Source organism: Dipodomys merriami, unplaced genomic scaffold, assembly GCF_024711535.1.
Source record: "Dipodomys merriami isolate MVZ:Mamm:240054 unplaced genomic scaffold, mDipMer1.0.p SCAF_42, whole genome shotgun sequence".
NCBI lineage: Eukaryota > Metazoa > Chordata > Mammalia > Rodentia > Heteromyidae > Dipodomys > Dipodomys merriami.
The window spans coordinates 9,276,881-9,285,743 of record NW_027205826.1 but is presented as its reverse complement, the minus strand read 5'-3'; the positions used below and the strand labels follow the sequence as shown (position 1 = coordinate 9,285,743).

Below are 8,863 nucleotides of genomic sequence, written 5' to 3'. Positions count from 1 at the left end.
GTGTGTGTGTGTGTGTGTGTGTGTGTGTGTGTGTGTGTGTGTGTGTGTGTGTGTGTGTGTGTGTGTGTGTGTGTTGATACTGGAGTTTGAACTCAGGGCCTTGAATTGGCTAGGCAGGTGCATTACCGCTGAACCATGCCTCCAGAACTTTTTTGCTGCACTGGCTAATTTTCAGATAAGAGTCTCATTTCCTGAGCTGTAATCTGTCTATTTTACTCATCCTGTTGCAAGTAGGATAACAGGCCTATGCCACCACTCCCAGCCCTTGGTGAAGATGGAGACTCATGAACTTCCCTGCCCTGGTTGGCCTCCAACCCCACCCCTCCCAATCTCAGCCTCCCAAGTAGCTAGTATTATAGGCATGAGCCACTAGTGCATGGCTCAGATTCTGCATTTTAAAACAAGGTCTCAGGTCATGTTAATGCTGCTGAACTTTCTATGATGGTGGAAGTCTCATGTGAAAAAAAAAAAAGATTAGGATGGGCAGGGATGAGCCCCGTGGGGCAGAAAGGGGCGGAAGGAAGGGTAGGAAACTGTTGGTTGGTTTAGTGGGATCACTCACTGGCATTTATGACCCGTTATTGATGAAGCATGGTGCTGGGTACTTGACACCTGCCTGACTACATTCTCCCCCCAGCCTGTGCAGACCAAGTCCCTCCCCAGGAGAAAGCTCAGAGAGGCAGGTGCCGTGGTGTAAAGAGATCAACCTCACTGCCAGAAACGTGGTGTGCACACTGTAAGACTGTGCAGTTAGACAGAGGTGCTTCTCACAGAGGCATTTGGATTTGAGCCCTGGTTCAACTACTTACTATAACACCCAGCAAGGTGCAGGATCCCTTACTCTCAGCTTTGCTTTCTGGGTCTTTCTTTAGGATGGGTTTGACAAGAGAACTGACTGCTGGCCATCTTGGGAGATTGTAGGACAAGGTACAATGCCAGCATTCAGGATCATGCTTCTGGGCACATGACAAACGATAGGTCAGTGATGCTTGGCACCAGTGTTGCCTGCAGACGCCCGTATAAACTGACAGCGAGAACTCTACTCCACAGACTACAGTTTATTTCCAAATCTCTAATAAGCCTGTTATATCCTTATTGGTGGGGATGGGTGAGAGCTGTGAGAAACAGGACCTCAAGAAACTTGGTCTCCAAAAGGATTCACAATATTCATAGCTTCAGTGGAGTTCTCTCAGATAGTGGGCAACCAAGAAGGCTTCCTGGAAGAGGAGGCCTGGAAAAGCTGAAAGAAGAAACTACAAAACTCCACAGGAGGAAGCGAAGGGAATGAATCCTGGGCAGAGCCATGGTGAGGATTGAGAAGTCTAAAGTCAAGAAGAGAAGTTTACACTTTGTTTGGGACCAAAGACCTATCTTGGGGATCTAGGACATGAAGATAAAAAGAGATTACAGCCACTATGCTGAAGGCTTTGGTGCAAGGCTGTTGAGTTTATATGCAATGTTGTATGGAAATGATGGACTGCTGAAAGTATTTTGATCCAGGAATATACAATGAACTCTGTCTCTGTCTCTGTCTGTCTCTCTGTCTCTCTGTCTCTGTCTCCCCCCCCCCCACTCTCCTTTCTTACACTTTCTTACTTTCTGGCAATACAAGTTGTTCCAGTTTCATATTCATCTTGTACTAGGAATCAGACTTTCCCCAAGACTCCCTGGTTCCTTTCATTGGACAAAGGAATTAGACACAAATCATAGACCTAATATTCATTGATTTTGGAGTATCATTGCTCCTGGACTCTGACAGGGGAGAGAGAGACAGAGACAGAGACAGAGACAGAGAGAAAGAGAGAGACAGAGAGAAAGAGACAGAGACAGAGAGAGACAGAGACAGAGAGAGACAGAGACACAGACACAGAGACACAGAGAGACAGAGAGAGAAAACACAGGTATGCATACTCATAGCTTGTATTTACCTATTTGTAAGTATTGCTGTACCTGTTCCTGGCAGTTAGTGAAGCACACTTGCCTCCGTTCATGACTGTGAGGTGTCGAGGGAGGCTCTCTGTCTCACGATCTAGGAGATGTCTGGAAGTCAAGTGTGCTTAGCACTTAGCAAGTATAAAGAAATGACAGGTAGCCAGGTGCTGGTGTCTCAAACCTGTAATCCCAGCTACTCAGAAGGTTCAGATCAGAGAGGACCTCAGTTCGAAGCCAGCCCAGAAAACTCTATGAGACTCTTATCCGAAGGAGGACGACAGTTTTGAGAGACCCCTTCCCTCCCTTCCCTCCACCACTCCAGGGCCGCCTGTTTGCTCAGGGCAGGTAGGGACTAGGAAGGCAGAACTACAACTCCCAGAAAGCCTCTGGGCTCCGCCCCTCCCCGCCCCGCCCCACCCCGCCCCTCCCCGCCCACTGGTATAAAAGCGCCAATGGCCCGGACGCCCGCAGAGCGCGGAGGCGGCCCCGGCGCGCGCCCGGGTCGCCGTGCTCGCTGGCTGAGGCCACGGCACCGGCCGCCCCGGACCTCAGCCCCACAGCCCTCCCGCTCCGAGGGAGCCCACCCGGGGCCCGGAGGGGATTTGACTTCTGGCGCTTTCCCGGATTCGGCGAGGGAGGATTTTTGTGGCGGTGGTTGTTTTTTGGGGGGCTTTTCCCCCCTCCCGGCGCGGATTGTGGGGTGCGCTCTGGTGATGAGCTCGGCGTCAGCGCCGGCGGCGGGATGCGCGCGGCGGGGATCGCGCCGCAGCCACCGGGGGACCCCAGCCCGCACCTCCCCGCCGCCGCCCCGGGGCCGCGACGCGAGGCCCCGCGTGGCCGGCGGGGAAGGGATGCGGGGCGGGGCGCGGACACTACCTACCGTGGATTACTTGGCGCGCAGCAGCTGTGGATTAACTCCTGCCCCCCCCCGACGGCCGGTCGCTGACCCCGAGGTGAGTTGCCCGGCGCTTTCACCGGTCTCCTGTGGAGATGCGGGGGGATCTTGCCGGAGGTCGCCCGCGTGGCGGTGACCAGCGGACCGCCCCGCCGCGCCGCCGGGGCTAGAGCGCCGCTCCGCCCGGGCAGCGTCCCGCGCGTCCCCCGCGTGCGTCGGCGCCCGCAGTCCGCTTGACCTTTCAGGACCCGGCCTATCGGGAGCGGGGCGGCTCCCGGCTGTTACTGGGGGCTGTGGGGACTGGAGTGGGGCAGGGGTGCTTAGTGACTGGCTTTACCATCGGGACTGGGTGGCCGCCCGGACGATCCTGGGGTGCGTCTGGCCGGGGAGTGGAGGGGTAGGAGGGGGTGGTGGTGGATGGTTAGGTTGTTGGAAGTGCGCCCGACCTCTACCCTCTTCCACCCGCTACCCTCCTCCTCCTCTTCCTCCTTCTCAGGTGCAGCTTGTTCGTGGAAGAGGCCTTCCAGCCAGTGCTGGAGGGGGCTTCCGTCTGTAACGTCCTGAGCTAAAGGGACCGCTGGTGCTTGTATCTCCCCGGTTCCCTCCTCTGCTTGTTCCTTTGTGTCTGCCGTTTTGTTTTGTTTTTTGTTATTGTTGTTCGTATCTTTTGGAGTTTGGTACCCATGATCATGTAGGCCCGGATTAGATGTTTATTACATGAATTAAATGCTCTGCCAGGACTTCCTCTGCCTTCTCCATCCTTAACCCTGGTCCCCAGCTCCACCACCTTCTTCCCTCTGGAAGCAGCCTTCCAGGATGTGGGAGCCCTTCCCCTCCCCTCGGCCCTGTCAGCAGCCGGTGGTTTCCATAGTAACCAGGGCATGATGCTCCATTTCCCACCCAGGATTCCCTTGAGCAGGGAAGTGGGTAGGGATGGTCCCTCCTTGGGGAGCGTCCTTGGTCAGCCCTCAAGATTTCAGTGCCAATCAGTGAGGGAGCTAGGGCAGAGCAGCACAGGAAGAAAAAAGCAGGGAGTCTTGTTGGTAGCGCTCCTTCCCCTGGGCCTTCTGCTGCCTCTGGCGCCACCCGAGCCCCTCCAGCTGCCCAGGCTGCTGCAGCACAGGGGCCCTGTGGTCAGCCTCTCCTTATGCAGATCTCTCTTTCCACCCCATCTATTCTCTCTCTCAGTCTTCTATGAAGAACTGCAAAAGGCATGAGAAACACTCCATTCCCACAGCAATGCTGGCAGTTGGATATGCCTCCTTTTTGGGCGGGGGAGGGTACAACTTTGTTCCCCACTTGCTTCCCTTTTCATTTTATTGTGATGCATCCTCCATGTCATGATTCTAAATAGTATGCTGCCACAGGCACTGACCATAATTTGCTTGATAATTCCTCTACTGGACACCAATGGATGGCTGAAATTATTACCCTTAGAAGGAAAGCATTGATGAGCGTCTTTATACGTAAGGATTTATCTGCCTTTAAGTTGATATCTTGTGGAGAATTCCAAGCGATTGCTATCTCTAGGCCACTCAGGTCTGAAGTCACGGGCCAGACATCCAGTGGGCTGGGTGGGCTTGGAGACCCAGAGTTTCACCTGTACATCCCATGGTTCTTTGTTTTGGAGATGGGACACTGAGGTGGGGGGCAGGGGGAGATGGCTGCTGTGTGGATGCAAGTTTTGTTCTGTTCTGCTTTTCCCCTTGCATCACTGAGTAGATTGCCATTGCTGTGAGAGTTAACATAAAAAGTGTCTTCAGAAGTGGGCACTGGTGGCTCACTCCTATAATCTTAGCTACTCAGGAGGCTGAGATCTGAGGATCGTGGTTCAAAGCCAGCCAGCCCAAGAAAGTCCATGAGACTCTTCAGTTACCCACCAGAATCCTGGAAGTGGAGCTGTGGCTTGAAGTGGCAGAGCACGGCCTTGAGCAAAAGAGGTCAGGGACAGCACCCATGCCCTGAGTTCAAGCCCCATGACTGACAGAAAAAAAAAAAGGAAATTTGTCTTTACGGTGTAAACTGTGTTAATAGTACCATAGAATGAGCCAGGAGCCAGTGGTTCATGCCTATCCTCCTAGCTAGTCAAGAAGCTGAGATCTGAGGCTTACAGATCTAAGCTAGGCCGGACAGAAAAATTAATCAGCAAAGAGCAAAAAGTAGAGCTGTGGTTCGAGTGGTAGTACACCAGCCTTGAGCAGAAAAAAACTGAAGGAGAGGAGGAGGCCCTGAGTTCAAGCCCCAGTACTGGCACAAACAAACCCCAAATAACAATGCCATAGGCAGCTGGATTGCAAGATCTGTTCTTTCTTAAAAATTAGCCTTCGATTTTGGTGTAAATCTAGCTTTGCAGGCAAGTTGGAAAAACACCTGGAGTCTCCCTGTATCTTCTATCCAGCATTCCTTTATGAACACCTGATGTGTCATGGCAGATCCACCGAGAGGCTTGCGTGGACCAGGCCCAGGTCATTCACAGCGACCTTCCTCACCTTCCTACAATGTTTCACTGATGTGCTTTCTGGTCTCAACTCACACCCTGAGCTACCACCGCCATCTTGTAAAAGTGGGAGTTGGGGGGGGGGGACAGAAGACACCTTGTCCATAAGTGGAAGAACCGTCCTGCATCTTCTGCCACCAAGCCTCCACCAGGCTTGTGTTGTTGAGTCGAAGTTGGGCTGTTACTCAAATCTGTCCTAACCTGCCGGTGTGTGTGTGTATATGTGTGTGTGTGTGGAGGGGGTATGCAGTAGATGGATGGCATCCGGGGTGCGTGAGAATGGCCGCTCAGCAACTGGCTGACAAATGCTCCGTTCAGTGTTGCTGGGGTGACTCACACCACAGGAGTGGCAGGTGTGTCAGGATGCTTGGTGTGTCAGCCCAACCAATGCCACGCTTCCTGGTCCACTGGGCAGAGCTGAAGGGACTGGGGCTTCTTGCCTCATAATGGGCTGAAGGTGTTGCCCAGTCATCTTGAGTGAGGAAGTGATGCCTTTTCCTTTCAGGGGTTTGTTTTTCTCCTGAGAGATGGGGAATCTGGGATGAGAGCCAGTCTGAAGGGGTGTGAATGGAGGCTGGTCCAGAGTTTCTGTATAAGAGTGCAGAAGTGAGCAAGTGAACTAGCTAGCTGGGCTCTAGTGGCTCATGCTTGTAATCAAGCAGCTACTCAGGAGGCTTAGATCTAAGGATTGTAGTTTGAAGCCAGCCTGGGGCAGGAAAATCCATGAGACTCTTACCTCCAATTATCCAATAAAAAGCCAGAAGTGGAGCTGTGGCGAAAGTGGTAGAATACCAGTATTGAGTGAAAAGCTAAGGGATTGCACCCAGACCCTGAGTTCAAGTCCCAATACTGCCTACACATGCATGCATGCACGCACGCACGCACGCATGCACGCACGCACGCACTCCTGGAGAGACAATTGCAGAAATGAAAGAAACCTGAGAAAAATTATTGGCCAGGTGAAGCCTGAATCAAACCTTTTCCCCCTGGAAGCTTATCCAACCACAGTGGTCTTTGTGTCTTCCTCCAGGAAGCCTTCCTGGTTTATCCTAGCTGATTTCTTGTGATCGGCCATGGAGCTAGATGTCTAAGCCATTGGTCTCTGATACACAGATTAGGCCTTTCTGCTTCAGGCATGTTTCTCATTGTGGAGTGGCTGGCTTCCAGAAATATAGGTGCCTTGGTCTTGTGGGGTCAGGAAATTCTAAGATCCCTTATACCTCAACCAGTCTGGTTGCCTAGACTTGCCTAGACTTTTTTTCCCTTGTTGAGCTCTCCGAACCTTCCATCTTGCAGCTTTGCAAATGGAAAACTCTCTGTGTCTTTTACTCTCTTCCTGGTCTGCACAGCACAAGGCTTTTCTGTAAGCAGAGACTCCAGTATTGTAAGAGGAAGTGTCCTGGAGGTGTCCTGGAAAGGGACTTGGGGACACAGCAACCGCAGCTCTGGAAACCCCACGCACGGCTACACACACCTGCCAGGTGCCTGACTCCAGAGACTCCCCCGGGCCCTCCCCCTCCCTTTCCAGAAACTGCAGTTCCTCCCACACCCACGTGGGCCGAAGGTCTACTGCCAGCCTGCTTTCCCTGTCGCCTCAGAACTGTGGCCTGTATCATAAGAACAAGTGTCTCAGCTGGTTAAAAACAGATCTGGTCACCGATGTGCTACTCACCATGGCCACAGTATGGAAACCACCCAGAGGGCCTTGGATGGAGGAACAGATCGAGAAAAAGTGGCGATGGAATTTTACTCATCCATCAGGAAGAATGGTATTAGGTCATTTGCAGGGAAGTGGATAGGCCTGGAAAAAATTATGTTAAGTGAAATAAACCAGGCTCAGAGAGACAAAGGACACGTGTTTTCTCTTGGAGGAGGAAGTTAGATCTAAATTATAAATATGTATGAAAACATATACAGGGTCATAGGCACACACACACACACACACACACACACACACACATATACAGGGTCATAGGCACACACACACACACACACACACACACACACTAACAAGTATGGTCTACACAGAGGAGAATTCTAGTGGTTTAACAAAACGAATGCCAGAGAGCTGGAGCTTGTGGTGTGTGGTGGGGTGGTGAGGCTGAGGGGAGGAGGTGCAGATAAGTGGGGAGAGGAAAGGCAGGCAGATGCAGCCATAATAGACAGTGTACCTATAATGAAAACCAGGTAAGCTGATGGGATGGGTGGGGTTAAGAGAGGTGGTGGAGAAGAAGGAAAGGCGTGACATTGATCAGGTTTCATTATACTCATGAAACTGCTTTGTACAACTACTTAAAGATGATATGAATAAATAAAATTATAAAAAGGACTATATCAGAAAATATCCCAGATATGTTTAGTTGTATGCCCCCCAACCCCTGCCTTCAGAAATTCTGTTGCGATGTGTCTGGGGCTAGAGAGTCTGCTTGAGTTGTTATAGAAAGAAGGAATTGAGCTGGGCGCCGGTGGCTCACGCCTGTAACCCTAGCTACTCAGGAGGTTGAGATCTGAGGATTGTAGTTTATAGCCAGCCCATACAGGAAAATCTGTGAGACTCTCCAATTAAGTCACAGAAAAAAAATAAGCTGGACATGGCACTGTGTCTTAAGTGGTAGAGTGCTAGCCTTGAGCAAAAGGAGCCCAGGCTTGGAGTTCAAGTCTCAGGGAAGGGTTCAGGGGAAGAAAGAGGGAATTGACTCATGTTGATCAGATAAAATGAACAAAAAAGGGAAGCTGCAACCTCCTAAAGGTTATACATCATGAAACTCATTTTTCTCCTCCAAGAAGCCTTCCTGATTTCTCTCCATCTGGTCCAGACCCGCAGGTACCCTTCTGTACATTGTTGCTATAGGGGTTTCCCTTGCCGTCTGAACCATAGTTCTAGGTCAGAGATGGCTGTGTTTGAGTGACCGAAAAAGGGAGTAAGTTAGGCCTGCAGTCTTTCTCCTTGGATCCGTGGGGAAATGCTCCTGACCTGGCTGCTTCCTGGTACGTTTGCAGACTGCTGCCCCTTGATTCTGGCCACCATCTTAGGAAATGTCACTGTCCCCTTTCTGCTGGATGCATGCGGTGTATGGTGAGGGGAGGGGAATGATCTCAGGCTGTGTTATGGGCTGGGGACACCCTGTTGGGAATCACTTGGACTCCCTTGATGAAGCTGGCTGGACGAGGCGGGTGTTGGGGAGGGGAGGATCTGTACAGAATCAATCCTGGCTGATGACGTGATCTGCAAAAAAGGCTCAAGGGTTCGAGCAACCTGGAGGAATGCCCACACGGCAAGTCTCTGAGCAAGGATTCCTTCTGCACCCTGACTCATTGCCTCCTCCCATGTTTGCTCGGTGCAGGCTTCTGCGTGGAGATCCTGAGGTCAAGTGCCTTTGTGTGTGATTACACAGAAGCCGACCTGTTCCTGGGCCTGGGAGAGTGACAGGGGTGCCTCGCAGCTCCAGAAATCCACTGGACCCCTCGTGGGCCCACATTCCACTGCAGCTGTTCACTTTGTTTTGCTTCTACTGGGCTGAGGGGCTTTGCTAGGAGAC

General features: G+C 51.9%; 1 long non-coding RNA gene across 1 annotated transcript in view; it reads left to right on the top strand.

The window, feature by feature from the left end:
• Positions 1-2,420: 2,420 nt before the first annotated feature.
• Positions 2,421-8,863, top strand: part of LOC138807504 (uncharacterized) — a 147,582-nt gene continuing 141,139 nt past the window's right edge. Inside the window, exon 1 of the long non-coding RNA XR_011366181.1 lies at positions 2,421-2,885. This is a non-coding gene — a long non-coding RNA (uncharacterized lncRNA). The remainder of the gene's footprint in view (positions 2,886-8,863) is intronic.